The 27,197-nt window shown below is 53.3% G+C and overlaps 1 protein-coding gene and 1 pseudogene across 18 annotated transcripts in view; one reads left to right on the top strand and one right to left on the bottom strand.

The window, feature by feature from the left end:
* The window catches only part of AFDN (afadin, adherens junction formation factor), a 2,152,715-nt gene that overhangs the window by 1,263,524 nt on the left and 861,994 nt on the right, over positions 1-27,197 (top strand). The gene's annotated exons all lie outside the window — the stretch shown is intronic.
* On the bottom strand, positions 15,621-16,588 carry LOC147708334 (dnaJ homolog subfamily B member 1 pseudogene; annotated as a pseudogene).

The raw sequence follows: 27,197 nt of genomic DNA, 5'->3' as shown, positions 1-27,197 counted from the left end.
GTGGGGAGGGTTTCGCCCGTGGCCGCTGTTAACATACCCGTGATCGCAGACCAGTACGAGGTAAGATGAGCGCAGCTCCAGAGTGCATATAGGAAGTCCGAGTCCAGGAGGCCGCATCTGGGACATGCCGATGAAGTGAGCCCGAAGTAGCGATTCAGTTTGTCCGGAGACAGATATGCACGGTGGATGATGTAGTACTGGATAATCTTGAATCGTGCGTTACGGGTAATGGCCCTGGCGCCTGCTAAAATAGCGTTCCATTGGTTGTCCGTCCAGTCTGAGCCATGGTCGGTCGTCCATTTTTCCCTCAGTTTCTGGGAAGAAAATTGCGTATGGCTGTGTAAGGCTTGTGCGAGCCAATGCACAATGTGGGACCCATCTCCCATCACATGCAGGTATTGGATGAGTAGGTGAGTGGACGGCTCGTGGCTGAGGTCACCCCACGCCCTTGTCAACTCATGAAGGAGTCTGGCGTGTGTCAGAAATTGACCCACCGATAGCTCTGTGTCCGCGGCCAAGGTCTCGAAGGGCAGCAGCTCTCCGTCGCTGTACAGGCCGCCCAGGTCATCCAGGTCTGCTGCAGTCCAGCTGCGCAGCTCGGCTGAGGACAGTGTGCCTGCGCCCAGGGGTGTCCCCAGCAAGGGTAGGTTCGGAGCGTAGGGCACCGTATGTTTGGTGAGCCGGAGGCTCCGTGCGAAGCACCGCTTTGCCACTGCTACATGGACCTGCGTGGGGGGCCGGCCCAGCGTCAGTGGGTGGAAGAGTGTGAGCGCCTGTACGGGGGATAGGATGGTATCGGCCGTGGCCGTGTCCGCTAGGTTCTTACCGCTCAGCCAATAGGCAACCCACTGCAGCTGCGCTGCTAAGTAATAGAGCTCCTGATTGGGAACCGCTAGGCCTCCAGCGTCTATGGGTGCATACAGGGTCTTTAGCGCAACCCGGGGTCTCCCCTTATTCCAGATGAGGCGTCTGGTGAGGGTGTCCAGTCCCTTAAATATGCGTACCGGCACATACACTGGTAAATTTGTATAATAATAGAGAAGCCAGGGTAGCATTATCATCTTGGTCAGGGCCACTCTGGCTGGCACATTCAACGGGAGGGAGTTCCAGAATGTGACCTGGGCCGTGAGCGAGGAGATGGCCCTCACTAGGTTCCCCTCCAGGAGATCTATAGGGTCTCGATATATTAAGATCCCTAGGTACCTAAATACCGTTGGGTGCCATCGGAGTGTCTCCCCCATCATGCGTACATCGCACTGTGGCATCTCGCCATCGAATGCGTAGGTCCCTGATTTGGCCCAGTTGACGTGGAGCCCCGACATGTCTCCAAACGTCCGAAAGGTGTCCGAGAGCGCCGCTGGTATGCGCGTGAGGTCTCTGACAAATAACAACAAGTCGTCGGCGTACAGAGACACCGAGTGAATGCCGTCCGCCAGCGGAATGCCCCAGGTGTCTCCGGAAGTGCGGAGCATCTCCGCCAACGGCTCCATCGCCAAGGCGAATAAGATGGGGGAGAGGGGGCAGCCCTGTCTGGTACCTCTCCCAATACGGATCCTGTCCGAGAACAACCGTCCAGTCCGGACCCGGACCTCGGGTGCTTGATAGAGGAGTCCCACCATCTGGACGTAGGTATCCCCCAGTTCGTACTTCTCAAGGACCCGGAGGAGATACGGCCACTCCACCGAGTCGAATGCCTTTTCCAAGTCAAGCACAATGCATCCCGAGCGCGGCCAGGTCGGGGTCGTGTAACGTTGGACCCTGAAAAAACGGCGTAGGTTGTGGGACGTGCTCCGTGTGGGTACGAAGCCATTCTGATCAGAGTGTACCAGAGTGGGGACCAGTGGTGCAAGCCTCCGGGCCAGGGCCGCTGCGAGTATTTTGTAATCGGTATTGAGGAGCGCTAACGGCCTGTATGAGCCGAGTTTGTTCGCTTCTTTACCTGGTTTTAGCAGGGAGACCACGTTGGCTTCGTTCAGGGACGCCGGGAGTTCAGCGTCTTCCAGCGCCGCCTTGTACATTTTCAGCAGTTCCGGTATTAACACCAGAGAGTAGGCCTTGTAGAACTCCGCCGGGAGCCCGTCGGGGCCCGGCGCCTTGCAATTGGAAAGGGAGAAAATCACCTCTCGCAGTTCCTCACCAGTGAGCGTGGCTCCCAGCTCTGCTTGTTGGGCAGCAGTAGCGGTCGGGAGCTGCAGTGTCGCCAGGTAGTCCGTGATCTCCGCTACCGTGGCTCGTAGTCGTGAGCTGTACAGGGATTTGTAATGCGATGTGAACGCATCATGGATTTGTTGTTGGGTGTAGACCTCAACGCCCTGGGCTGTGCGGATGGATAGGACCGATGCGGATTGCGTGTCTTGTCGCACCAACCATGACAGGAGCCTGCCAGGCTTGTCGCCCGTGCTGTGGGTGCGCGCGGAGTGCGCAGCGAAGTTGATATTCTTTAGGCGCTCCATCAAAGCAGCGTGGTCCGCTCTGGCCGAGATGAGTTGGGAATCATCGCCCCCTATTGCCCCCCGCTCTTTATCCAGCAGTGCCTCTTCCGCCTGTATCAGATCTCGCTCTACTTGCCTACGCAGGCCCGCTTGTACACTGAGGCAACTTCCCCGGGTCACCGTCTTAAAGGCGTCCCACTCGGTTCTCGGGGAGGAGGTCGAGTCTACATTGTCCTCGAAGTACTGTAAGATCTTCCCGGAGATTTCCTCTCGGAATGGGGTGTCGAGCAGGAGGTCCGGTTGCAGGCGCCACGTTGGTACGGGCGGGTGTGGGCGCTTCCATCCATATACCAGCGTGTGCGGGTTATGGTCCGAGTGGGTCCGACCTAGGTAGTCAGTGTCGGACACAGAGGGGAGCAGGTCACGGGACAGCATGAATCTGTCCAGCCTGACATGTAGTGAGTGGGCTCCCGAGTAGTAAGAATACACCCGGGCGGTGGGGTTTCTGACGCGCCAGGCATCCTGTAAGTTCCACTGCGCTGCCCAGTCAAGGAGGGCCTTGGAGGTCGCCTGTACCGGGGCGATTGCCGCTGGGAGGGACGAGCGATCAAGGGAGGCATTCAACACGCAATTGTAATCCCCGCCCATCATCAAGGGTACGTCCGGCCATGTCGCTATCGCTGTCGACAGTCGCGTGAAGAATTTCCCCTGTTCTACATTAGGTGCGTATATGGAGGCTATGACAATCTGCTGCCCGTCAAGTCTGCCCTGTATGAAGACGTAGCGTCCCTCAGTGTCAATATTGCTGTGTGTTAGTGCAAACGGGACCCCGGGCCGGACCCAGATCAAGGTCCCCCTCGCAAACGCTGAGAAGGTTGTGGCAAATATCTGTCCCCTCCATTTACGGCGAAGCGTGGCTACCTCAGTGGCAACTAGGTGTGTCTACTGTAGTAGTGCAATCTGGATCTGATGCCTTTTAAGATAGGAATATACCTGGTATCTACGTGAGGGTGTGTGCATGCCCCTGACATTCCAGGTACAAAATTTAAACGTAGCCATCACAGTGTTGATTGCGGCCAAGCGGCCATCTCCCCCCCCCCCCCGTCCCCCACCCGCCCCGCCCACACCCGCACAGCAGCGGCGAATAATGAGCATTTTTACCTCACGCCCCCTCCCACAGACCCAAGGATGCACGCAATAGCAGGTCAGTACCAACACTAGTCTCAAAAGAAAGAACTGGAACATAAACATAATACCAAAAGGGCAACAACAAAACAAGTCGCCGCCCAAACGCTCTATCGAGCTCAATCAATCCGTGAGTTCAATGGGGGGTTGACTAAGTACAGCACTGAAATTAAACAAGGTAGTTCGTTACGCCGAAAGAGCCGTAGCGGCTCCCCTCCACGGGCAGTGGGCCAGAAGAGTGCCAAGAGTCAGTGATAGCGTCTGTAGCCAGTTTAGGGTTCCCAGTGTCACTTGACCCGGACAGTTGGTCCCATGGCGGGGCCCCATCTTTCATTCCCCCGGGGGAGGGGCACTCACCTCTAGGGGTCCGTCCACCCCTCCAAAGTCATGGTCCCGGTGGCGTTCCAGCAGGAGAGCCCCGGCCCCCCACCCGGTGCCACGGCAGCTCCGCGGCAATCCGGTAGGCGGGGGGGGGGGGGTTCGGTAGCAAAGCTCAGGCCTCGGAGAAGGTGGCATTCGTGGCTGCCAGGGCCTCCAGGAGTATCAATGTGAGTCCCCGATCGGGCCATCGATGGGGATGAGCTGACTGTACCTCTATGCGAGTCGCGTTGGTCCAGCCAGGGCTGGGTTGGGGAGGAGTACTTATGAAATCAGATCTGATGTTTGGGGCGTGACGTCTGGCAGGCCCCCTGGGTTCGAGTCGTCTGGTAGACCGTACATGTAGTCGTCGTCTTCGCTCCCGCGCGAGCGCGGGCTGGCGTTGGAAAGCAGTATAGGTGATTGTGACCCGCTGATCACAGCTGTTATGCGGACGGCTTCCAGTTGTTCATTCTGTATTTGCTCCGGGGTTGGGCCGATTTCCGTTTCCACAGTCGGTGACCCGGCCCTCGAGGTGTGCCGCTGCCTCCGTCTGCGTGTGCCTCGATTCCGGCGCTGTTCTCTCGGCGCGGGCTCGGGGTTCGTGTCCACTCCTGAATCCAGCCAGGCCATTGCCGCCTCTGAGTGGTCGCTCCCCTGCTGCTGAGGTATCGTTTGTGCAGCGCTTTTGCTCTGTTCTGGACTAATTAATAACTACAGCCTGCTGTGCGCTCTAACTGCCGCTGCGTGCTGGAACTGCCGCTTTGCCCATTTTGTTAGCTGAATTGGCCGATCTGCCCATTTGCAGTGTGATACTGCCAGCGTGACTCTGTTGTTTAATTCATTTACATCTCGCCGCTTTTGCTCATTTGCATTTTGTTGAACAGCGCGACCCTGTTGCAGTATTTGCGTGTCCCCCCCAAGCTCTCCTGCCGCCCTGACCCCTCCACCTCCATTTTGTTGTTGTTGTCGCCCTCCTTAGCCCGCCCCGCCTCCCAGCTGAAGCGCCCTCCCACAGACAACAAACAGCGCTCCCACACCTAGAAGCGCCGTGACTCGCTCTACGCTTCCGAGCTGAGTGGTCGCTCCCCTGCTGCTGAGGTATCGTTTGTGCAGCGCTTTTGCTCTGTTCTGGACTGTAATTAATAACTACAGCCTGCTGTGCGCTCTAACTGCCGCTGCGTGCTGGAACTGCCGCTTTGCCCATTTTGTTTGCTGAATTGGCCGATCTGCCCATTTGCAGTGTGATACTGCCAGCGTGACTCTGTTGTTTAATTCATTTACATCTCGCCGCTTTTGCTCATTTGCATTTTGTTGAACAGCGCGACCCTGTTGCAGTATTTGCGTGTCCCCCCCAAGCTCTCCTGCCGCCCTGACCCCTCCACCTCCATTTTGTTGTTGTTGTCGCCCTCCTTAGCCCGCCCCGCCTCCCAGCTGAAGCGCCCTCCCACAGACAACAAACAGCGCTCCCACACCTAGAAGCGCCGTGACTCGCTCTACGCTTCCGAGCTGAGTGGTCGCTCCCCTGCTGCTGAGGTATCGTTTGTGCAGCGCTTTTGCTCTGTTCTGGACTGTAATTAATAACTACAGCCTGCTGTGCGCTCTAACTGCCGCTGCGTGCTGGAACTGCCGCTTTGCCCATTTTGTTTGCTAAATTGGCCGATCTGCCCATTTGCAGTGTGATACTGCCAGCGTGACTCTGTTGTTTAATTCATTTACATCTCGCCGCTTTTGCTCATTTGCATTTTGTTGAACAGCGCGACCCTGTTGCAGTATTTGCGTGTCCCCCCCAAGCTCTCCTGCCGCCCTGACCCCTCCACCTCCATTTTGTTGTTGTTGTCGTCCTCCTTAGCCCGCCCCGCCTCCCAGCTGAAGCGCCCTCGCCCCTCCCCCTCCACCATCAATATATGACAGTTACTCCCGCGCGCAGCGTCCACGCGCAGCGTTCGCGCCCAACCCGCGCCGAAGGTGCGCCAAAGGTAAGCCCGTCTACGCCCGTCCGCGCCTGGACCGCGCCCAGCGCCAGACCCCCTGCCCCTCGCGCTGCCCAGCCCCCCCGCGTTACCTATGATGCCGCCTCCCTCCTAGCCCTTAACCCCGGTCGCGCCCCCAACTGCGTCCAAGCCGCTCCTGGACACACCCATGGACCTTTCTCCTGCTACTCCTGCAAATTCAGCGGCACCGACAACATCTCCGATACGACTACACCACAGATTCCCGACCCCAACCACCTACAATGCATCCTTCTCAACACCCGCTCGGTGCACAGACACGCCATTGACCTATGGAACCTTCTAGACACCTTCTCTCCAGACGTCGCCTTCCTTACGGAAACATGGATGAACGCTTCCTCCGCCCCAGACATCACCATTGCCATCCCTGAAGACTATAAGATCACTCGCAAAGACCGTACCAGCCACACAGGAGGAGGAATCGCTATCGTCCATAAGAAATCTATCCGCATCTCAACCAGCTCTGACACCAACCTCGCCAACTCCGAACACCTTCACTTCCAGATCCACATCGACCCCAAGACCACACTCAGAGGCACTCTCCTCTACAGACCACCAGGACCCCGCGCAAAATTCAGTGAAGACATCACGGACTTCATCTCTCCACACGCGCTCCCCTCCAAAGACTATATTCTTCTGGGAGACCTCAACTTTCACCTTGAAAAGATTAACGACCACAACACCGCCACCCTCGTGGACAACCTCGCCAACCTTGGACTTAAACAACTAGTCACTTCCCCCACCCACATCGCAGGTCACACACTCGACCCCATCTTCACTTCCAGCAAGCATGTCTCCTTCAGCCACACTACGGACCTCCTTTGGACCGACCACAGCTGCGTTCACTTCACCTACAACAAGCCGAAACCCATCAACCACCCCCAACCTACCCTGCAAAGAAACTGGAAGAAAATCACCACGGACCAAATCTCCGCATCGCTCCTTCGAAACTCCCCAGCCCTCTCTTCTAACGCCAACGAAGCCGCAGCCAACCTCACCCTATGGCTATCCAACACCGCTGACACCTTAGCACCACTGAAAAAACGTCAAAGCAAACCTGGCAGCAAGAAGGCCTCATGGTTCAACGATGATCTTAAGAAATCCAAGAAACTCTGCCGCTCCCTTGAAAAAGCCTGGAAAAAAGACCCATCCACCAGCACCAAGGACGCCTTCAAAAGCGCCACCCGCACTCACCACCTACTGATCCGAAAAGCCAAGAAAACAGCATTCAAGGATCGACTTGACAACAACGCCCACAACAGCAAGGAACTTTTCAACATCGTCAAGGAATTTTCCAACCCCTCGGCCAACTCCAACGACATCACCCCCTCTCAAACCCTCTGCGACTCCCTAGCCTCCTTCTTCCACAACAAGATTGCAGACATCCACAACAGCTTTGACAACCAACCCGGAAACCAACCCACCCCACCATCTGTTGACCATCTTCCCCCCGTAAACACCCTTAACGCCTGGAACCCAATCTCCACTGAGGAAACCATCCGCCTGATGAATTCCATCCACTCAGGATCCCCCACAGACCCATGTCCTCACCACATCTTCAACAAAGCAGACTCCGTCATAGCACCGCACCTCCGAGACGTCATCAACTGCTCCTTGAAATCCGCGACCTTCCCAGAAGACTGGAAACACGCTGAACTCACCGCCCTTCTGAAAAAACCAACAGCGGACCCCACCGAACTCAAAAATTACCGCCCCATCTCGCTTCTTCCATTCCCGGCCAAAGTCATCGAGAAAGCCGTCAACAACCAGCTCGCCGCCTTCCTCGAAGCCAACAAATCACTCGACCCCTCACAATCTGGCTTCCGAGCAAAACACAGCACTGAGACCGCCCTCATCGCAGCAACAGACGACATTCGAACTCTACTGGACAATGGAGACACAGTCGCCCTCATCCTCCTCGACCTCTCTGCAGCATTCGACACAGTCTGCCACAGCACCCTTCTACAACGCCTCAATAACATCGGAATCCAAGGAAAAGCACTTGAATGGATCACCTCGTTCCTCACCGGAAGAACCCAGAGAGTCCGCCTTCCTCCATTCAAATCCGAGGCCTCTGAAGTCATCTGCGGCGTGCCTCAAGGATCATCACTCAGCCCCACCCTCTTCAACGTATACATGAGCCCCCTCGCGGCCATCGCCCGCCAACACAACCTCAACATCATCTCTTACGCGGACGACACTCAACTGATCCTTTCTCTCACCAAGGACCCCAGCACCGCCAAAACTAACCTACACGAAGGAATGAAAGAAGTCGCCGAATGGATGAAACAAAGCCGTCTGAAACTGAACTCAGATAAAACAGAAGTCCTCATCTTAGGCACATCCCCCTCTGCTTGGGACGACTCCTGGTGGCCGGAAGCCCTCGGAAAAGCACCCATCCCGACAGACCACGCACGGAACCTTGGCGTCATCCTGGATTCTTCACTCTCAATGAACAGACAAGTCAACGCCGTATCCTCTTCCTGCTTCAACATTCTTCGCATGCTCAGAAAAACATTTCGCTGGATCCCCTCCGAAACAAGGAAAACAGTCACCCACGCTCTGGTCACGAGCCGACTGGACTACGGAAACACCCTCTACGCAGGTACCACCGCTAAACTCCAGAAGAAACTCCAACGAATCCAAAACGCCTCAGCCAGGCTCATATTAGACATCCCACGCAACGAACACATCTCCGGTCACCTTAAAGACCTCCACTGGCTACCCGTCAATAAGAGGATCACTTTCCGACTGCTTACCCACGCACACAAATCACTCTACGACATCGGACCAGATTGCCTCAACTCTCGACTGTCCTTCTACACCCCCTCCCGCCAACTACGTTCTTCCAGCCAAGCCTTCGCCACTGTACCTCGCATCAACAAGACCACCATGGGAGGCAGATCCTTTTCATACCTGGCTGCTAAAACATGGAACTCACTCCCCGCTTACCTTCGCCTCACCCAGAACCACCTAGCGTTCAGAAAGCAGCTTAAAACGTGGATATTTGACAAATAATCCTCCTCCCCTTCCTAAGCGCCTTGAAACCCTCTGGGTATGTAGTGCGCTATACAAATTTTTTATGACTTATGACTATGACTATGAAGAAGTGAGTCTTGTCTGATGCCACCACTCTGAGGCGTGCCGGAAACAACAGCGAGTATTTGAGAGCCAAGCGTCTGAGTCGGTGCTTCACCTCGAGGAAGGATTGACGTCTTCGCTGAACTTGTATGGTATAATCAGGGAAGAACATCACCTTGGCGTTGTCTATCTGTATATTTGACAGTTTCCGCGTCTCGCGGAGGATGGCATCTCGGTCGCGGTAGTTCAATACCCGCATGAGCATCGGCCTTGGGTTGGAGCCTTCCGGGGGCGGGCGGGTTGGTACTCTGTGGGCCCGCTCCACTACAAAGTGTGGCGACAGTGTGCCTTCTGGTAATAATTCTCTGAGCCAGGTCTCCATGTGTTCCGCCGTCTCTCTCCGTTCCCAACGTTCCGGCAGGCCCACTATGCGCACGTTGTTCCTTCTGGCCCGTCCCTCCGCGTCCTCCGCCCTATCCTCAAGGAACTCCACCCGGTTGAGTAGGTCCTGGACGTGCTTGTCCGTCTGCGCCAGTTTAGGAGTGGCCTCCGCCATCGTGTGCTCCAGAGTCGTGGTGCGGTCGGACAGTTTCTTGTGGTCTGCCCGGAGGAGTGTCAGATCCACGGCCACCTTGTCGATCCTGTTCTCCAGCGACGTACGGGTCAGCTGCATGGATTCCTCCAGGCGCTCCATGGCCGCCAGCATAGTGTCCAGCTTGGAGGCAGTCTGTTCAGCCTCTGTGTTTTTCACCATTTTCCCTTTGCCGAGAGTCCCTCCTCTGCCAGTCTTTGCCCTGGTCCCCCCTGACATGTGGGAGGCCTTTGCGGCCGGTCAGGCGGGTGGGTATATTCTCGCAATGCGTGGCGGAGGGGCCAGTGCACGTGAGTCTCTCGGTCAGGTTCTCTGTGTCACCTGTTGTGGATGTCGTGTGGCCGTAGGCGGGGGGAAGGACCGTCCCACCGCAGGATTCCGGGGTTCCGTGTTACGTGACCGACTAGGGAGGACAGGGTGGTTGCGTGGCGGCTGTTGTGAGGACTCCCAATTGTGGCGGTCAGCACCGTGTAAGTCCTGGTTGCTGTTCGCCTTCCGTCTGCGCCACGTGGCGGCCCGGTTGGTCGGAACTGTAGGTCTCTCCCGATGTGTCCGTCCACTGAGCCTGGGAGGACGCGCTCTGCCGGATGATGCTAGGCGACACCAAGCGCCGCGTGGGGGTCTACCTCGTCCGGCACAAGTCCAGTGGATGTGGGATGTGCGAGCTGCGTGGCCTTCGTGGCTGCGCCAGGGCGGGAGAGTCTCTCAGTGTTGGGCCGAGTATCAGCGGGGCCGGTGCAATGCGGCCACAGTTCGCGAGTGGCGCGGTCTAGGCCTCTCGGCGCCAGGAGGGTCCGGTGCTGATCCGTGACGTCTTTTATGAGATGTATATCCAAAGAACAATGGTTCCTGTGGCATAACAATGTATACAATATATGATAATCAACAGCTTAAATTAGCAATATTAATTTGAAACAGATAAGGGTTTGGCAAGGAAAGAAAGCACACATATGCTAATTTATAAGAAAAAACCTTCTTATATTTCAACTTATGAAGATGTTCATATATATAACAGCGACATATATACAAAAAATATATACAACAAGGTGCAGTGAGTCCCCAGTGATTTTGTGAACAAAAACAGAACAAACAACGGTAAGTGATCTGTACAGTTTTTTGTTTTGGATATTTACAAAGGGAAAGACCAAGCACTATAATACAACAATTACTGGCAGTGACTGTCTACAATCATAGATCACTGTGCTTAAAGGGTTCTTTCCCTATGGCGTCGACGGCGTTTCGACCTGCTTGATGGAGGTCTCGTCAGGACTAAACAGTGTGGGACATCTCGTGGTGTCTCTACTAAACACGACCCATGCGTGATGTAGTAAATAAATTTGACTTACAGTATACCCAGCCGGGCACACTGTGAATTACGTGATACTCAAGGTAATGGAGGTGATTTAGTCGCAGCGGAAAAACAGGGAGATGCCTGTATATAGAACGCGGGTTCGCACGATCGCAGCTTCCCGGTCGTCTGTTTAATAACAGTGAAGTCTTCACTGCTGGGTATACTGTAAGTCAAATTTATTTACTACATCACGCATGGGTCGTAGTCACTGCCAGTAATTGTTGTATTATAGTGCTTGGTCTTTCCCTTTGTAAATATCCAAAACAAAAAACTGTACAGATCACTTACCGTTGTTTGTTCTGTTTTTGTTCCCAAAATCACTGGGGACTCACTGCACCTTGTTGTATATATTTTTTGTATATATGTCGCTGTTATATATATGAACATCTTCATAAGTTGAAATATAAGAAGGTTTTTTCTTATAAATTAGCATATGTGTGCTTTCTTTCCTTGCCAAACCCTTATCTGTTTCAAATTAATATTGCTAATTTAAGCTGTTGATTATCATATATTGTATACATTGTTATGCCACAGGAACCATTGTTCTTTGGATATACACTTTGCCCTGGTTCCGTTGTGAGTAGGGTCCCCTTGTCTCCCCTTTTCGTCTTTTATGAGATGGGCAGGTGCAGAGGCCTGGTAGGATAGGGCCGTGCAGTCTCCGGCGGTGGTCCGCTGGGCCTGATGGTGGCGGTGTCTGTGTGGGCCTCGTGGTGGCCCAGCTTGGCTGCCCACTGGTGTCTGTTCAGCCGGTTCGGGAGACTCCAGCGCCGTTATGTACGGAGAGGCGGTGATACAGACCGCCACGGGCCGGCTCGGTGTGGGTGTTCGCAGCGCCTAGGGTCCTCGGGTGGCTAGGTCGCCGGGGACGTCTGGTACCGTGTCGCGGGTTCCCTTCCTGGGCTGGGCCTATGTTGGGGCGGCAGTTGGGCCCGGGGGGGTCCAGTGGACCGTGCTGGTCAGTGCTGGGCTGTGTACGTTGTGGGCCGGCAGGGCCCTGGGGCAGTGGCGCCAATGTGGGTCTCTAGCCAGGCTCGCGCACTCACCCCCTGGTATTCTCGGAGCTCGGCGGGATGCCCCCAGCGGTGGCAGGCGAGGTGGGCTGGTCTCGCGGCCTTCCGCGGGCCTAGGTGGTGAACTTTCCGCTGGTGTCCGGGCCCCTGCAGAGCCTGGTCACTGGTGAATGTCCGACTTATGGGACGTGGTCCTGTTTCTCCGCTGGATTGCGCACTGCAGGGCACTCGCTTTGCGGCCTACCCCGCAGGGCCGGATCCCCGGCCTCAGGTAGTTGAGGTAGCCGGCCGGAAGTGCGCTCTGGGCAGCCAGCCGTCAGGGCCGCTGCCGGTCGCAGGGTCAGGTGCTCCGATTTGCCCGAAAATCGCCCTGGAGGTGGGCCGGGTGTCCGGGTACACTCGGTCCGAGTTTGGGCTCGGTTCCGCCAGGAATGCAGGATAAATAGCCCGTGGTAGGGGAGCTTCGCTCGGAGCTCAGCCCGGGCACGTCTTTCTACATCGCGTGCTTGGCCACGCCCCCCTTTATCACTGTCTTTATGTTTTTTTAATCCAAAGCTGAATAGACTTTGTTGAGACATATTTACTTGTCAACTGGACAAAGTAATCAAGTATGAGACTATACTTAATTCAGTTTTAAACTCATTGTCCAGAAATGTTGAGCTTTTTATAATAACAGACTTTTCACAGACAGGAAATTACACTAAATCTTGAATGATGCAGGTTTCCTCCTACACTTGTCCAAACTCTTCGAGAACCAAGGGCTGTGGCTGCCTGCTGCAATGAACCTCTATGCTGCCTCTACGCTTTGTAGTGATTCTGTTTCAAGCCAAGTTGTGAACGCACAGCTGGTGCTACACTGGTTGTCACTCTAGACCTAGAAGCCAAGAAAATATGTAACACTAAGAACAAGGATTTGAGCTTTGGAAAAGTACAAGCTTACATAAAGGTGATTCAAATCTACCATCCATGTTACCAATAAAAAAATAAATGAAAAACATTAGAAATCGTGTGTAACTGACTGCTCAAGAAAGATGATTGATGGATAAAATAAAGGAAATAATGAACAGAAAGGAAAAAAATGAAAGGTAAAAGAAAATAAGGCAAAAAGAAAGTAAAGACAAATAAAGAATGAAGGAAGGTAATAAAGAAAGGAAAGGAAAAAGGGAAGATAAACAGTAAAGGCAGAAAAGAAAGAAGGAAAAAAGAAGGAAGACAAAAAGGCAAGAAAGAAAATGGAAAAGGGTACTTAGAATAAAGAAATATTGGATACTAAAAACCAAGTTACATACCCCACCTTTATTTCAATAAAACTACAGCAAATTAAACACCATAAAATATGTTTTTTCCCTGGGCAAAGTTGCAAATAACCACTGGTGAAAGAGAGTCCGGGAATGCCATGAAAGAGCAGCAGTCCACTCCAAAAAGAATTTACAACAGCGTTGGAAGGAGATAGAACTGATAAAGCTGAAATATGCCATGGGCTCACTTCAAATGTGTCCTACGATCCCATCTGGGAAACTGGTACTTAAGGAAACTCCTTGAGTGTGGATGTGCACCTTGTGAAAGAGAAAAATGCACTGCAGCTACTCAAAGTGACTTTAACCAGAGGATTAAGTAATGATGCTGACCCACTTCCCCATGCTGTATGCAGTAGTGGGCTGAAGCAAAATGGGAATGACACAACAACAGACCAATGGGTGAATAGAGGTGGCGGAAAGCACCATTAAGTAATATCATACATATTTTAGTAAAATCAAAAGGTCTTGGCTAAAGCCAGACCTAAAAGTGATGACGCAATCACACATCACACCACTTACAAATGCATGCTTGATGATCATGTACATTTATCAGAAAGCTGCACGAGCAGAACGACTTCAGTGCCATTTATTTTTATTTACTGCTTGATCAGAGAAGGATCTTGCTTTTCTGACCTATTGGTTTTTCTAGTGCTTTTTGCCCTTGCTGTGTTCTATGGAAAACAACGTTCACTTTTCGAAATAAATGTCTTTTTCACCCACATTCAGATCTGGGTCTGAACAAACAATGAGAATGGTGCAATTTACGCGTCGTGCCTCTGTTCCAGACTGACAGGACCCTCCTCAAGAAAATCATCATAGTGAGTCCCGCAAATGCAATGCCACCTTTGCGCCTCCCTCTAGGGTACCTCCTTACCCATTATCCAGTAATGCCAGTGTCCTTTTACAATTTTTTAGCAAGCATGGCAGCTCAGGAATGATAAATTGCAGTGCTAACGCTGAGGCGCCGCCACAGCTTAAAAAAATGTGCACAATGGGCCAAATTAAGCTTGAAAAATAGAAGGCACTGGTCAATTGAGTATTTTCTCGCACAAATAGGAAAAATATCACCTATTTGTGAGGGAAATTGCCCAATCTGGCATCTGTCACACGTCTGGTGTGAAAGGGAGTGTGATTCTGCTCTGCCCACTAATGGAAAGGTGCGCTGTAGGCACTACTCCAATAGCCCGCGCTTCCTGCAGCCACAAGGTTCTCTTAGTACACACAGTCCGTCACAGCAGGCGCAGCAGTTCTATTCTATTCAGAGTGATCTGCTCGAAAAAATAACCTTTTTGAACACTCTAGCAATGCTTTAAAAAAAAAATGTAATCACTGTATTAAGAACATTACTTACAAGAGGAGAGATTTACAAAGACTGTCCACGATTCTGAGAAGTTCCACAAAAGCAAAGGCCCTTACACCTGAAAATGGAGATGAAAGGATTTAAAAAATGAAAGCATTCCAACCCCCTCAAAAGTCCATGCAGAGGATGGGAAAGTTAAAACCTCTCCCCTTCCAGTAACATCTGATAGCGACTTTGACACTTCACAAATAGGTGGTGTCCCACCTCATTGAGAACACCCCTCACACAGCTGCATGAGCCAGTCAGGAGAAACGGTATCCCTGTATGGCAGGCGCGCGGTGCAACGCTGATTGGGATTAAAGGACTTTAGACTCCTCTCCTTCACCCCCCCTCGTGTGTGTCAGCCTGGGCTGAGACAGCTTAGGACACACGCAGCTGCAACCAAGTACTTCACAGGTCTTTCAAAGACCATTCGCTTGTTAACTAAGCTTTTTATTGTGTTTTCACCCCTTCTTAGAGCCCCTGCATCGCCACTCTCTGCCTATAGTTGGAAAATTAGCCCCCGCCACCCCAAATGGGCCTCAGTCTAGTTGCGTCTCTGCTGTCTGGCTTATTGACTTTAACAAACATTAATCCACTATGCAGATGTTCAAGTGCGCTATGCAAATACGTATTTTAAACATTTTACCAGTACCTAACCCTCGGTGCTCAGTGTAGTCATGGTATCCCGCTGTATATATCGGTGAAAAAACAGCTTGCAAAATGCAACCCCAAGTTTCACACACACTAACTTTGGTCAGGCCCAGTAGATAAACACTTGAAAACATGAAACCCGTTTCAATACAAGAGTGCTTAAGCATGTTACTTTTGAATATTCCTGTATAACACTCACTTTTTTACAGTTTTTCTTCAGGCCATACAGGACCCTCTGTTGCCAGATATCGGCTGTATACATTCAAACACCAACTTTCCGGTTTGATTGTTTTGTCCATGTTGTGGCTATGTGGGCCGTATCTGCTCCATTACTTCCTTTGAGGAAGAAGGAATTCATTCTGGGAACTTCACTTCAGTTTCGAGGATGAGGTCACCCCCGCTGATTTGCGGCTTTGGGTGGCAGGAGGCCTTTGCCTGGGATTGTTTCAATTATGTCGTCCTTGAAGACGGTCGGATGTCCAGGGTCGGGGAATTAACGGTACACCCACAGAACGCCTCTCTCAGGGTGATTTTTGCTGGGTAGATAATGTCCGAGCCTTCCATCTGAAGACTAGATGGGGTTTATATTTTCAGAACAAAGACTAGATCGGAGAGGATGCTTGTGGGCGTTTCATCTCCTTCATTAGGGAAGGTAATCTTCGTGCCCTTTCTTGATTTCTAAGGTTACGATCTCGTCCTTCGGAGTAGGCAGTTCTGCCGTCTGGATTCAAGTGCTTATCAGAAAATCTTCATTTTACTGCTGCAGCCGGTGTAGATTTAATCAGGATACCTTTAAGCGCATGCACTACTGGAGAGTCTTGATTTTTTGCTGACGTGATTATGACCTTGCCCGCAGAAAACCCGTTACTCAATACACCGACCCCCATCCCAAAGCTGGCAAATGAGTCATCAACCTCCATGTGTTTTTTATGCTCCGTGCACTGTAGAACGCATCAAAAGAATTTCGGCCTCTGAAGAACTCTGAAAACATGAGGATCACAGTGTAACTGAATGACGGGTCCACCGAGCCCGCCACCCACACCTTTCATATTTATCTTCACTGTACTTGTCAAAGAACTCTCGTTTTTTGAGGTCACTAACCACTTCTGAAGCCTCTGCAATCACCATTAAGCTGTCCTCAGAGGCTGGCTCCTTATTTTTGTCAGGGTGGTGGCGCAGCGCGCCTGCTTGCAATACGCTTTTTTGACGTCCTCTTATGAGGCGCCACGGTGGGCCAGGCCTAGGCTTTTGAAGTAATTAATCTTTTTACCCATAGTTGCTAAAAAAAATCGCACCTCTGTCACAATTTCACACAATCAAGTATAGATTTGTTTAATGCGAGCATCCAACCTCACACTTTCAAATACGAGCAATGCTGAAGCGGGCAAAGCTGCTTAATTTACCTGACTGCGAGCCCCGCAACGGCCACGGACTTCTGTGCATAGGCTAAGTGACGTTTAACCCCCCCAGCCAATCACTGGCTAGAGCCCTGTGATGGACTGCTAGCCAATCAGATGCCTCCATAGACTATCTGCACGTTTCGGATTGGCTGTTAGCCCTAGAGTGCCCACAGCCTGTTGTATTAACGTGATTTAATGTCTACATGTCCATCGGACATAATAGACAATAAATCTTCTTGCCCATCAATAAAAAGAACATGGTTCGGGCGTCGGGCGATATGATTCCCCCACCCCTGCTGTATTTAAGCACTGCGAGGATTGCGACCGCACGATGTCGGTCACGGATCCTCACCGTCGGTGTCTTCTCTGTCTCGGCGTCGACCACGACGACAAGACCTGCCCCGACTGCCGGGCCCTGTCTTCGAAAGCCAGGCGGGAGCGGTCCCGCAAGCGACTCGAACTCCGGCAGTCGGCCCCGTGCCGCGAGAGGTCCCGATCCCGGTCCCACGGGAGGTCGAGGGACAGGTCGGGGGGTCGGAGCCACCACAGCTCCGAGAGTCCGCACCAATCCTCCGGGTCGAAGTCGTCGTCGGGTAAGAAACTCAAGAAGTCGAAGAGGCGTCATCGCTCCTCTGAAGCCCGCCCCCCCCCACCCCAACGCTCACGCGGTGCGGCCGGGGGTTCGGGTGGCACCGCCCACGCGGCTCCGTTGGAGTCGCGGGCGCCGCGTCCAGCTCCACATCCTCCGGTCCCTGGGCGGCGAGACTGGACACCGAAGGAGATTGAGCGCTTCCTCATGGCCATGAGGTCCCTCTCTCTTCCGACGCGCTCCGCGGGGCCTTCGGACATAGCTGACCCGTCTGGGGCCCCTAACGGGTCGGGGGCTTCGGCCCCGACGCCGCCGGCGCCTTCGGGCCCAGCGCTTTCGGGCCCCACGGTTCTGCCGGAGCCGCAGGGCCCGGTGCTGCAGGACCTCACCGGGACCCGCTTCGGGATCCGGGTCGTCGCCGGTGGACCTTACGACCCCGCCGCACAAACCCCCCCCCCCCCCCCCCCCCCCCCCCCGAAGCCTCCATCGCTCCGGTTCCGGCGTCAGAACGGCGCTGCTGGGCGCCGCTTTCGACGCCACTTGGGGAGTTTACCTTCTATGAACCGGCCCCATCGTTTGATGACCCTGACCATCAGGGGATGGGTGACTAGGAGTATTGGGAGGGGACTGAGGACCCTCTGACCAGAGAGTGTCAGTCTCAAGAGGACTGGACAGGTGGACTTGGGGATGCCAGTGGTCTGGACACCTCACCAGACACTGGTTTTGTCTCACCTCCTACCGTGGCTACGGAGGAGGGGCAACCTACAGTGTGGTGTTGATGAGGGCTGCCAAGGCCTTGGGCCTTGAGATCCCCGTCGCAGCCATGAGGACTAACCTCCTCACTGAGGTCCTTAAACCGCAGTCATGCCCGACAGAGCCTCTGCTGCAGTTTAATGAGGCCTTGTCCGACGTTCTTTTGGGCACTTGGTCCAGGCCCGCTACGGGTTTGCCCGTAGATAGGAACGTGGCCAGATGCCACCGCCCGGCGACCCAGTTTTCCTGTCCACCCACCCCACCCCCAAGATCCTGGTCATCCAGGCCTCCACTTCCCAGACCGCATTCCCGTCGGCTCCGCTGGACAGGGAATACAAGAGGTACGAGCAGTACGGTAAAAAGATCTTCTCCTCCCTTAGTCTGGGACTGCGGTCTTCCAACACCGCAAGCCTCTTGAGCAGCTACACCCACTCTCTGTGGGATACGGTTGCGGAAGTGCTGCCAGAATGTCCGTTGGAGGTACGGGCCAAACTCGGCCAAGCCCTTGTGGAGGGCCGGGATGCAGCCAAATATTCAATACGGTGTGGGCTGGATACCACCGACTCACTAGGTAGAGCGATGACAACGACGGTGGCGATTAGACGCCACGCCTGGTTGAGGTCCGCCAACTTTTCGTCCGATGTCCAAAACACACTGATGGACATGCCGTTTGATGGCCTTCGCCTCCAGGGCTACGGCCAAGTCCTTGGGCCTCTCGGCCCGCACCAGCAAACGGGTTCCTTTCGCTCCTTTCGTGGCCAAGGAAGGGGCACCCCCACACGTGCCGCCAGCCACACGCCGCAGACTACCATCCAGCGCGGTGGCGGCCGTGGAAATCGCCGTGGAGGCGGCCGGGGACAACGGCGAGGCCAGTCCACACCCTGCCCCGCAGGATCCGCCTCTAATTATTATTATTATTATTATTATTATTAAATGAAATTTGTAAAGCGCGCTGACACCATGGGTTTCCTGGCGCTATGGAACAGAGGTAAGAGGCAGGCTGGGAGTTTACAGGAGTTAGCAGGGTGGAGGGAAGAGGAAGGTTTTGAGCTGCTTTCCGAAATGGAGGAGGGAGCTGCTGGATTTAATGGTCAGGGGAAGGGGATTCCAGAACTTCGGGCCAGGAGAGCAAACCTTCGCCCACCGAATTTATTGGTTCTGGTTTTGGGCACAACAAGCTTGTGGAGATGGGCCGAGCGTAAGTTGCGGTTTGGGCGGTAAGGATGGATGAGTGAGGTTAGGAAGGCGGGGCTGGTGCCGTGAAGAGTTTTGTACGTGAGGCAGCCCAGCTTGAAGGCCACTCTCTGCTCTATAGGCAACCAGTGTAGTTTGTGCAGCAGGGGTTTGGCCGATTTCCATTTGGGGGATTTGTAAATGAGGCGGGCTGCTTGATTCTGGACTACCTGTAGACGGTAGAGAAGTGATTTGGGGAGACCGTGATAGAGGGAGTTGGAAAAGTCCAAGCGGGAAAGTACTAGGGAGATGATTACTTGGATCAAAGCAGCTGGGGGGAGTAAGTGGCTGACTTAGCGAATCTAACGAAGTTTGAAGGAGCAGGATGAGATCACAGAACCGACTTGAGATCGGAGAGAGAGTTCGGCGTCGATGGTCACGCTGAGGCTCTTTACAGAGTTCGCGGGGGTCGGTGGAGTGCCCAGTTCAGTAGGCCAGAACTGGGTCCACCAGAAAGTGGGACTGGAACCCGGAAGGAGGAGCTCGGTTTTCCCAGGGTTCAATTTCAATTGGTTGGAATTCATCCACTCCTAGATGTGGAGCATAACGGAGTGGAAATTGGCTACCGCGTTCTGGGAGTTGAGGGGGAAGATGATCTGCAGATCATCAGCATAATTATATACTGTGATGTCCCATTTTCGGAGTGAGTGAAGTAGGGGCCGGAGGTAAAGATTGAACAATAGGGGTGACAGGGAGGAGCCCTTGGGAACTCCGCATGTCGTGAGGGTTTTAGACGCTGTATAGGGGACCAGCCGGACGGCTTGTGTTCTACCAGTCAAGAAAGACTGTATCCAGCTTAGGGCAAGGCCCTGGATACCAGCCTGTTCGACACAGTGAAGCAGGATGTTGTGGTCAACCGTGTTGAACGCGGCCGATAAATCCAGGAGTATGAGGGCCTGGGGGGTCCCTGCGTCAGCGTGTCTCCTCAGCGTATCAAGGACGGCCAGGATGACAGCCTCGGTTGAGAAGGTAGGCCTGAAGCCCGCCTGGTTGGGTTCCAGGTAGCAATAGGTCTCGATGAAGTGGGAGAGGCATTGAGTGACATGCGCCTCGATTATTTTGGAGAAGTAGGGCAAGAGCGAAATGGGGCGGAAGTTGGACAGTTCTGCTGGGTCCGCGCCGGGCTTCTTCAGTAGCGGGACTAAGATGGCCTCTTTGAAGGTGCTAGTGACGGTGCCTGTGCTGAGCGAACCGTTCAGCAGACGTAAGATGCATTCGGGTAAGGAGTGACAGATGCTCCGTAGGATCGGGGGAGGGCAGCCATCGTTCGGGGAGCCCGATTTTATCCGGGACGCGAGCTGGGCCAAGGAAGCAGGGTTGAGAGCGGGGAAATCGGAGAACACAGATGAGTTGTTGAGGGGAGTATCGGGAGTGGGAATCCGGGAAGAGGTGGTGATCGAGGCCTTGATTTTATTAATTTTCTCAACAAAAAAGATTGGGAGCGTCGCAAGTTCCTTGGGTTGGGGTGTGACCTGGGAAAGTTCTGTCATCGGAGGTAAGTTCGTTCATGATTCTCAACACTTCTTTAGATTTGTTGTCCGAAGATGAGATTCGGTTAGAGAAGTGAGCTGATTTAGCTGAGGGGATTGCAATTTTGTAGTCTCTCCTGGCTAAGGTGTATTGCAATCTATCTGCTTCGGAGTAGTTGCATCTCCATGTCCTTTCCAGCTGGCGTACTTTCAGTTTGAGTTTTTTGAGGTCTGCCGTGAACCATCTGTGGGAGTTATGGTGTCTGGTCGGGGGAAATTTAGTTAAGGGGGCAAATTGATCACTGGCTGACTTCAGCCAGGTGCTGATGTCACTGTCCAGTTTGTCGGTGTCGGTGTTGGTAGACAGATGTAGGGTAGGCCGGGTATCAGAGAGGGTCGCAAGAAAGCCTTGGGAGTCATAAGAACTCCATTTGCGGGCGGGGCCGCCTGCCATCAGTGGGATGGAGATCCTGCCCCAGACATTGAGGATGGTGTCGATTAAATAATGGTCTGACCAGGTGCAGGGGGAGATGGATGGAGGAGAGAAGAATAGATTTTGAGTCCATATCTGGTCCAAGATGTGGCCCTTAATGTGAGTAGGCGAGGTGATCTGTTGAGGCTGGTAAGGGCCTCGGAGGCATGGGGCCCGGCGTTGGCATCATTGAACCAGTAGTTGAGGTCGCCAAAGAGGGCGAATCTGGGGTTGGAGGTGAGTAAGTTGATCAACTGGTCTGTCAAGGTGGCCGCGAAGGAGGGCATAGGTTGGGGGGAACGGTAGAGGAGAAGGAGTGTTAAGGCTCCTAGATCCGTTTTTAGACTGAAGATAAGGTTATCTACTCCCGGGAGGGAGAGGGAAGAAGTGGAGATGAAATAGAGGTGTTTAGATATTATGGCGGCTACCCCGCCTCCTGAGCGGTTACCTTGCCGGTCGGCACGGAGGATGTAGTAATCTGGGGGGAGGGCCGCCAGAATCTCGGGAAGAGAGTCCGCAGTCAACCAAGTTTCGGTGAGTAAGAGCACGTCCGGTTTCTCAGTGGATAGAAGATTAAAGATATCTGCGTGATGTTTCACCAGGGAGCGGGTGTACAGATATAACACCCGGATGGTAGTATCACTCTCAGCGAGTTTTGCGGGTGGCGTGCTCCCACTGGTAGGGCGCCTATCAGACGAAGTAATGCCGGTAGTTGTGATGCATCTAATAGTGGCAGGAGAAGGAGTAAGGTCGGGGAGTTGTAGGCCCCTAAGGGAGTCAGCCGAATATGAGATGGAATGGCCGGCGTGGCTGGCCCCTGGGCCCGGTCTGGCGCGGACGGGCGCAGACGGGCTTGCCTTTGGCGCGCCTCTGGCGCGCAGGTGGCGCGCCTGTTGCGCGCGTCCACTGCGCGTCCAGAGAAAGCACATTGTTATTGTAGGAGGGGAGGGGGCGTGGCCTCAGGGCCATGGGCGTGGCCTAGGGCAGTCCGTGCTTTTCGGCCCATGTAACGCCAGTGGGGGGGCAGGGTTCGCCATCATGGAGAAGTGTGGCTCAATGGTTAGAGCGGCAGACCCTGATGCAGAGGTCTGGCCCGGACCAGGGTTCAATTCCCGCCTCGGCGGGTCTTGGGCTCAATTTCCCGGACCTTATAATTCTCGCCTCGGTGCCTATTCTAATCCTGGGTCCACTCTGCAACTCTGGGCAATAGCTTGCTTAATCGCCACAACGGCCCCAACAGCGCTAGGATGCCTGGCTTTACCTTGGGGGTGCCCAGGAGTGGGCACTTCAAAGGGAAAGGCCAGGAAGGGTTCCACAGCGGTATGTGTCCAGCGCCTTGAGACCCCTTCGGGGGTGATATGTGCGCTATATAAGCACACTACATTTACATTTACATCACCTCTCTCACTGGCGCACTGTCACTTCGGACAGGTGGGTGCTGCAGATCGTCCGAAGGGGCTACTCTCTCTCCTTCGAGACGACTCCTCAAGCCATGCCACTGCAACACCACCGCGTATCGGGGGATCATTTGCGGCTTCTGCAGGAGGAAGTTGCAGCCCTCTTGGCCAAGGGGGCCATCGAGCGCGTTCCTGGGCGAGAAGTAGGACGTGGTTGCTACTCCCACTACTTTCTGGTACCCAAGAAGGGCAAAGGGGCCCTACGCCCTATCTTGGACCTACGGAACGTTAACGGCTTCCTCCGGAAGGAGATGTTCAAAATGCTGACTCTGGCTCAGGTCTTAGCTGCCCTGGACCCAGGAGACTGGATGGTAGCGTTGGACTTGCAAGACGCCTATTTCCACATCCCCCTCCTGCCGGCCCACCTGCGGTTCACAGTAGGTTTCAGTTTACCGTGCTCCCCTTCAGCCTTACAAGCGCCCCACGGGTGTTCACGAAAGTGATGGCGGTGGCCGCAGCTCATCTGTGCAGGTTAGGGGTTTCAGTCTTCCCCTACCTCGACGACTGGTTGTTGAAGGCGGGCTCGCCCCAGACAGTCGTCAGCCACCTCCAGACAACGGCAGACCTCTTGCACCAGCTGGGGTTCTGCATCAATGTGCCGAAGTCGCACTTGTGCCCCTCTCAGAAGCTCCTTTTCATCGGAGCGGTTCTCGACTCGGCGCAGTTTCGGGTTTACCCACCTGAACAGCGGGTTCGGGATATACAGGCTCTGATTCCAATCTTTCAGCCTTTATTCCGAGTTTCGGTCAGGTTGACGCTGCGGCTTCTGGGGCTGATGACTTCCTGCATCCTTCTGGTACATCACGCCCGTTGGCGGATGCGGGCTCTGCAGAGGGACCTGAAGTTTCAGTGGGCCCAGCATCAGGGCAACCTGTCTGACCATGTCTTGATCACTGAGGGCACTGCGAGACAGCTGCAGTGGTGGCTCACGGACCGCGATTGGGTCAGTGGCAGATCCCTCTCCCTTCCCCAACCGGAGCACGTAGTTGTGACGGACGCGTCCCTCCAGGGCTGGGGAGGCCACATGGGAGAGGCGGAGATCAGAGGCCTCTGGCCCCCGGCGGAGTCCTGGCTCCATATCAACCTTTTGGAGCTGCGGGCGATTTGTCTAGCACTGAAGGCATTCCTCCCCTCTGTCCGGGGGAGTGTAGTGCAGGTGTTCACGGACAACACCACCGCCATGTGGTACTGCAACGGGCGGGGTGAGGTCGTGGACCCTCTGCCAGGAGGCTCTGCGCCTCTGGCAATGGCTGGAACATCAGGGCGTGACACTGGTGGTTCAACACCTGGCAGGTTCTCTGAACACCAGGGCGGACGAACTCAGCCGACGGTGCATGATGGATCACGAATGGCATCTGAACTCGGACGTGGCGCAAGGTCTCTTTCTGCAGTGGGGAGAGCCTTGGTTAGATCTATTCGCCACCGAAGAGAACGCGCAATGTCATCAGTTCTGCGCGTAGAATTTCCAAGGCGGCACCCGCTCGGAGACGCTTTTCGTCGCGAGTGGAGTTGCGGTCTGTTGTACGCCTTTCCGCCTATACCACTTCTGCCCAGAGTGCTGAAGAAGATCAGGAGCGACCGGGCACAAGTCATCCTTTTGGCTCCGGACTGGGCACGAAGGTACTGGTATCCTGAGCTACTCAGTATGTCAGTCGATCCCCTCGTTCGTCTGCGTCTTCAGGAGGACCTTCAGTCGCAGCAGCAGGGGACGGTTCTCCACCTGAACCTGTCCAGTCTCCACCTCCATGCTTGGAGATTGAGCGGCGACAGTTGAGGCCATTTGACTTGCCACCTGAAGTCTGTAACATCATATTGGCAGCCAGGCGTCCCTCCACAAAGTCGGTATACGCCTGCAGGTGGAACAAATTTGTGTCATGGTGCACAGCAAAGGCTGTGGATCCTCCTTCTGCCCCTCTTTCTGAGGTTCTCCTCTTCCTTCTTTCTCTTGCCCAGCAGGGCTCTGCTCTGGGCACTATCAAGGGCTACCTTTCTGCTCTTTCAGCCTTTTTGAGGCTGCCTGATCAACCTTCTTTGTTCAAGTTCCCTATTGTTAATCGATTCTTGAAGGGCATCACACATATGTTCCCTCCTGTTCCCTTTGTGATGCCTCAGTGGGACTTGAACTTGGTTCTTACTTTTCTGATGTGCGCTCCCTTCGAGCCACTTTACAACTGTCCAATCCGCTTTCTTACTTTGAAGTCTGCCTTCCTGGTAGCCATCACCTCTGCCAGGAGAGTGAGTGAGCTCTAGGCTCTATCCTGTAAACCTTCTTTCCTTTCGGTCCATCTGGACAAGGTTGTGTTGCGGACAAGGCCCTCTTTCCTGCCCAAGGTAGTCGCAGCCTTCCACATCGGGCAATCCATCACCTTGCCCACCTTCTTTCCGCCTCCGCATTTATCAAGAGAGGAAGAGAGGCTCCACCGTCTGGACCCAAAACGTGCGCTCTCTTTCTATCTGGATTGCACACGCCAGTTCCGGGTGGATGACCAGCTCTTTGTTGGTTACGTGGGCGCTAAGAAGGGACAGGCGGTACACAAACGGACCATGTCGCGGTGGATCATATTGTGTATCCAGGCGTGCTACTCCTTGGCTAAGAAGGAACCCCCCTGTTGGGCTGAGGGCTCATTCCACTTGAGCCACGGCTACTACTACTGCCTTGGGCCGAAGAGTGCCCTTTCAGGACATTTGTCAGACAGCTACGTGGGCCTCGCTGCACACGTTTGCAAGACATTATTGCCTGGACAGCCAAGTCCGGAGGGATGGCTTCTTTGGCCGTTCCGTCCTCCAGGACTTTCTGGTGTGATTATTGGTTTGCAAACCCACCACCGGGGTTGATATTGCTGGGGTATCTATTCTAAGGTAAGGAATCTATCACTAACGTGTCTCTTTCAGATGCACAAGTTACTACTTGTGTAATGATATATCTGTAAGAGACATTAGTTAGTGATAGATTCCTTACCGACCCACCCATTCTCCCCGTTCTGCGAACCGATATCTAGGGTTACGGTCATCCCCTTTCAGGGCCCTAGTTTCAAGTCACCAGTGTTGGTTTTTAACATAGCTCTGCGTTTCTGGTGCGGAAAAGCTGTGTCTAAGAACTGACGTCAGCACGCGGAGGCGGCGTTTAAGTACTCCGACGTCATCACGGCGCCCACGACGCCGACGACGGACTCGGAGCCGCAGACGATGACTATCGACGCGCAAGGGTACTGCTATGCAAATATTTCCGGATCCAGTCTGACGCCTGGGGATATACTAAGGTAAGGAATCTATCACTAACTAATGTCTCTTACAGATATATTGTTACACAAGTAGTAACTTGTGCATTCTGTCGTCTTCAGTCGACTGCAGTGCGTACACCAGCAAACTCATTGACCAATCCTGGTGCAGGTCACATGCTGTTAACCAGCATGAAAAGTGCCCTGATTAGAGGGAGGAGCCTCTCTCGGCGCTCGCGAGTGCACTGTAGGCCTGCACTTACTCTCAACCCAGCTGTCTAGGACAGCTGGGTTGAGAGGTTTAAAGTGTACATGTCTGGCTGAACATGCGCTTTTTAAACAGTGCACGTGCAGCCCTCTGCCCACCACTGCTCCCTACTGCCACTCAGCAGGGCATTTAAGTGGGGCGACGCTCCTCCGCTAAAATGGAGGAGCTGCACCTGGGTAAACTGGGGTCAAAAGCCAATCAACGTATTTTTAACTGCCTATAAAAAAACTGTTTTCGCTTATTTACTTTAATAATAAATCTTTTGTAAATGCATGCAAATAGTCACTAGAAATTAAAATATTACAGGAAAACTTTGACAAATCTTAGTTCTAATGGAAGCACCAGAAAGTGGGGACAATGTACTCCAGGTGTCTCCAACCAGTTGACCCCGAGCTACCTCCAACCAGTCGATCAGAAGCTCCCAGTAGCTCCCAGACACCTTTACAAGTTCATATTTTGCTTTTAAAGTTAAGGGAAGGCTGTGTGTGTGTTCTTTTAATTATCAGACTGCAGATAGCAGGGACTGATAATGAGCAATCTTATTTATGGCTGCTGCTGGGTAGAAAGGTGAACAACTGAAGCACTGAGGTATTTAACTCTTAAATACAAGTCCTTGTCAACTAAGTTTTGGAGCTGTGAAAAGAATGATGTTTATGAATGCTTGATTTAAATGGGGGAAAAGTTTCAATTAAAAGTTACTTTAATGATTAAGTTAACTCTTCATTTAAATTTCTCTAATTTCAAAGTGCCACATTTACAAACAGAAGGCCCCTCACTCCCAGTGACCAGCAGATACTGTCATAAGTATAACTGAAAAACACAGCAATTTATTTTAAATGAGACATATGTAAAGTGCAGAAAAGGTTTTCTTATTATCAACATATTTGAAGAACACTTTACTGCACTTTATATTTCTCCTACTAATAAAAATGATTGTATGTTTGTGTTATACATGTAATGGTGGCACCACATATGGTAACATGTATCTCCTGTGCTGCAAGTACATGCAACACAGGCTCTCAGT

The sequence above is a fragment of the Lissotriton vulgaris genome, chromosome 6, assembly GCF_964263255.1.
Source record: "Lissotriton vulgaris chromosome 6, aLisVul1.2, whole genome shotgun sequence".
Lineage (NCBI taxonomy): Eukaryota > Metazoa > Chordata > Amphibia > Caudata > Salamandridae > Lissotriton > Lissotriton vulgaris.
Note: the sequence above shows the minus strand (reverse complement) of the source record. Positions and strands in the feature narration are given on the sequence as shown.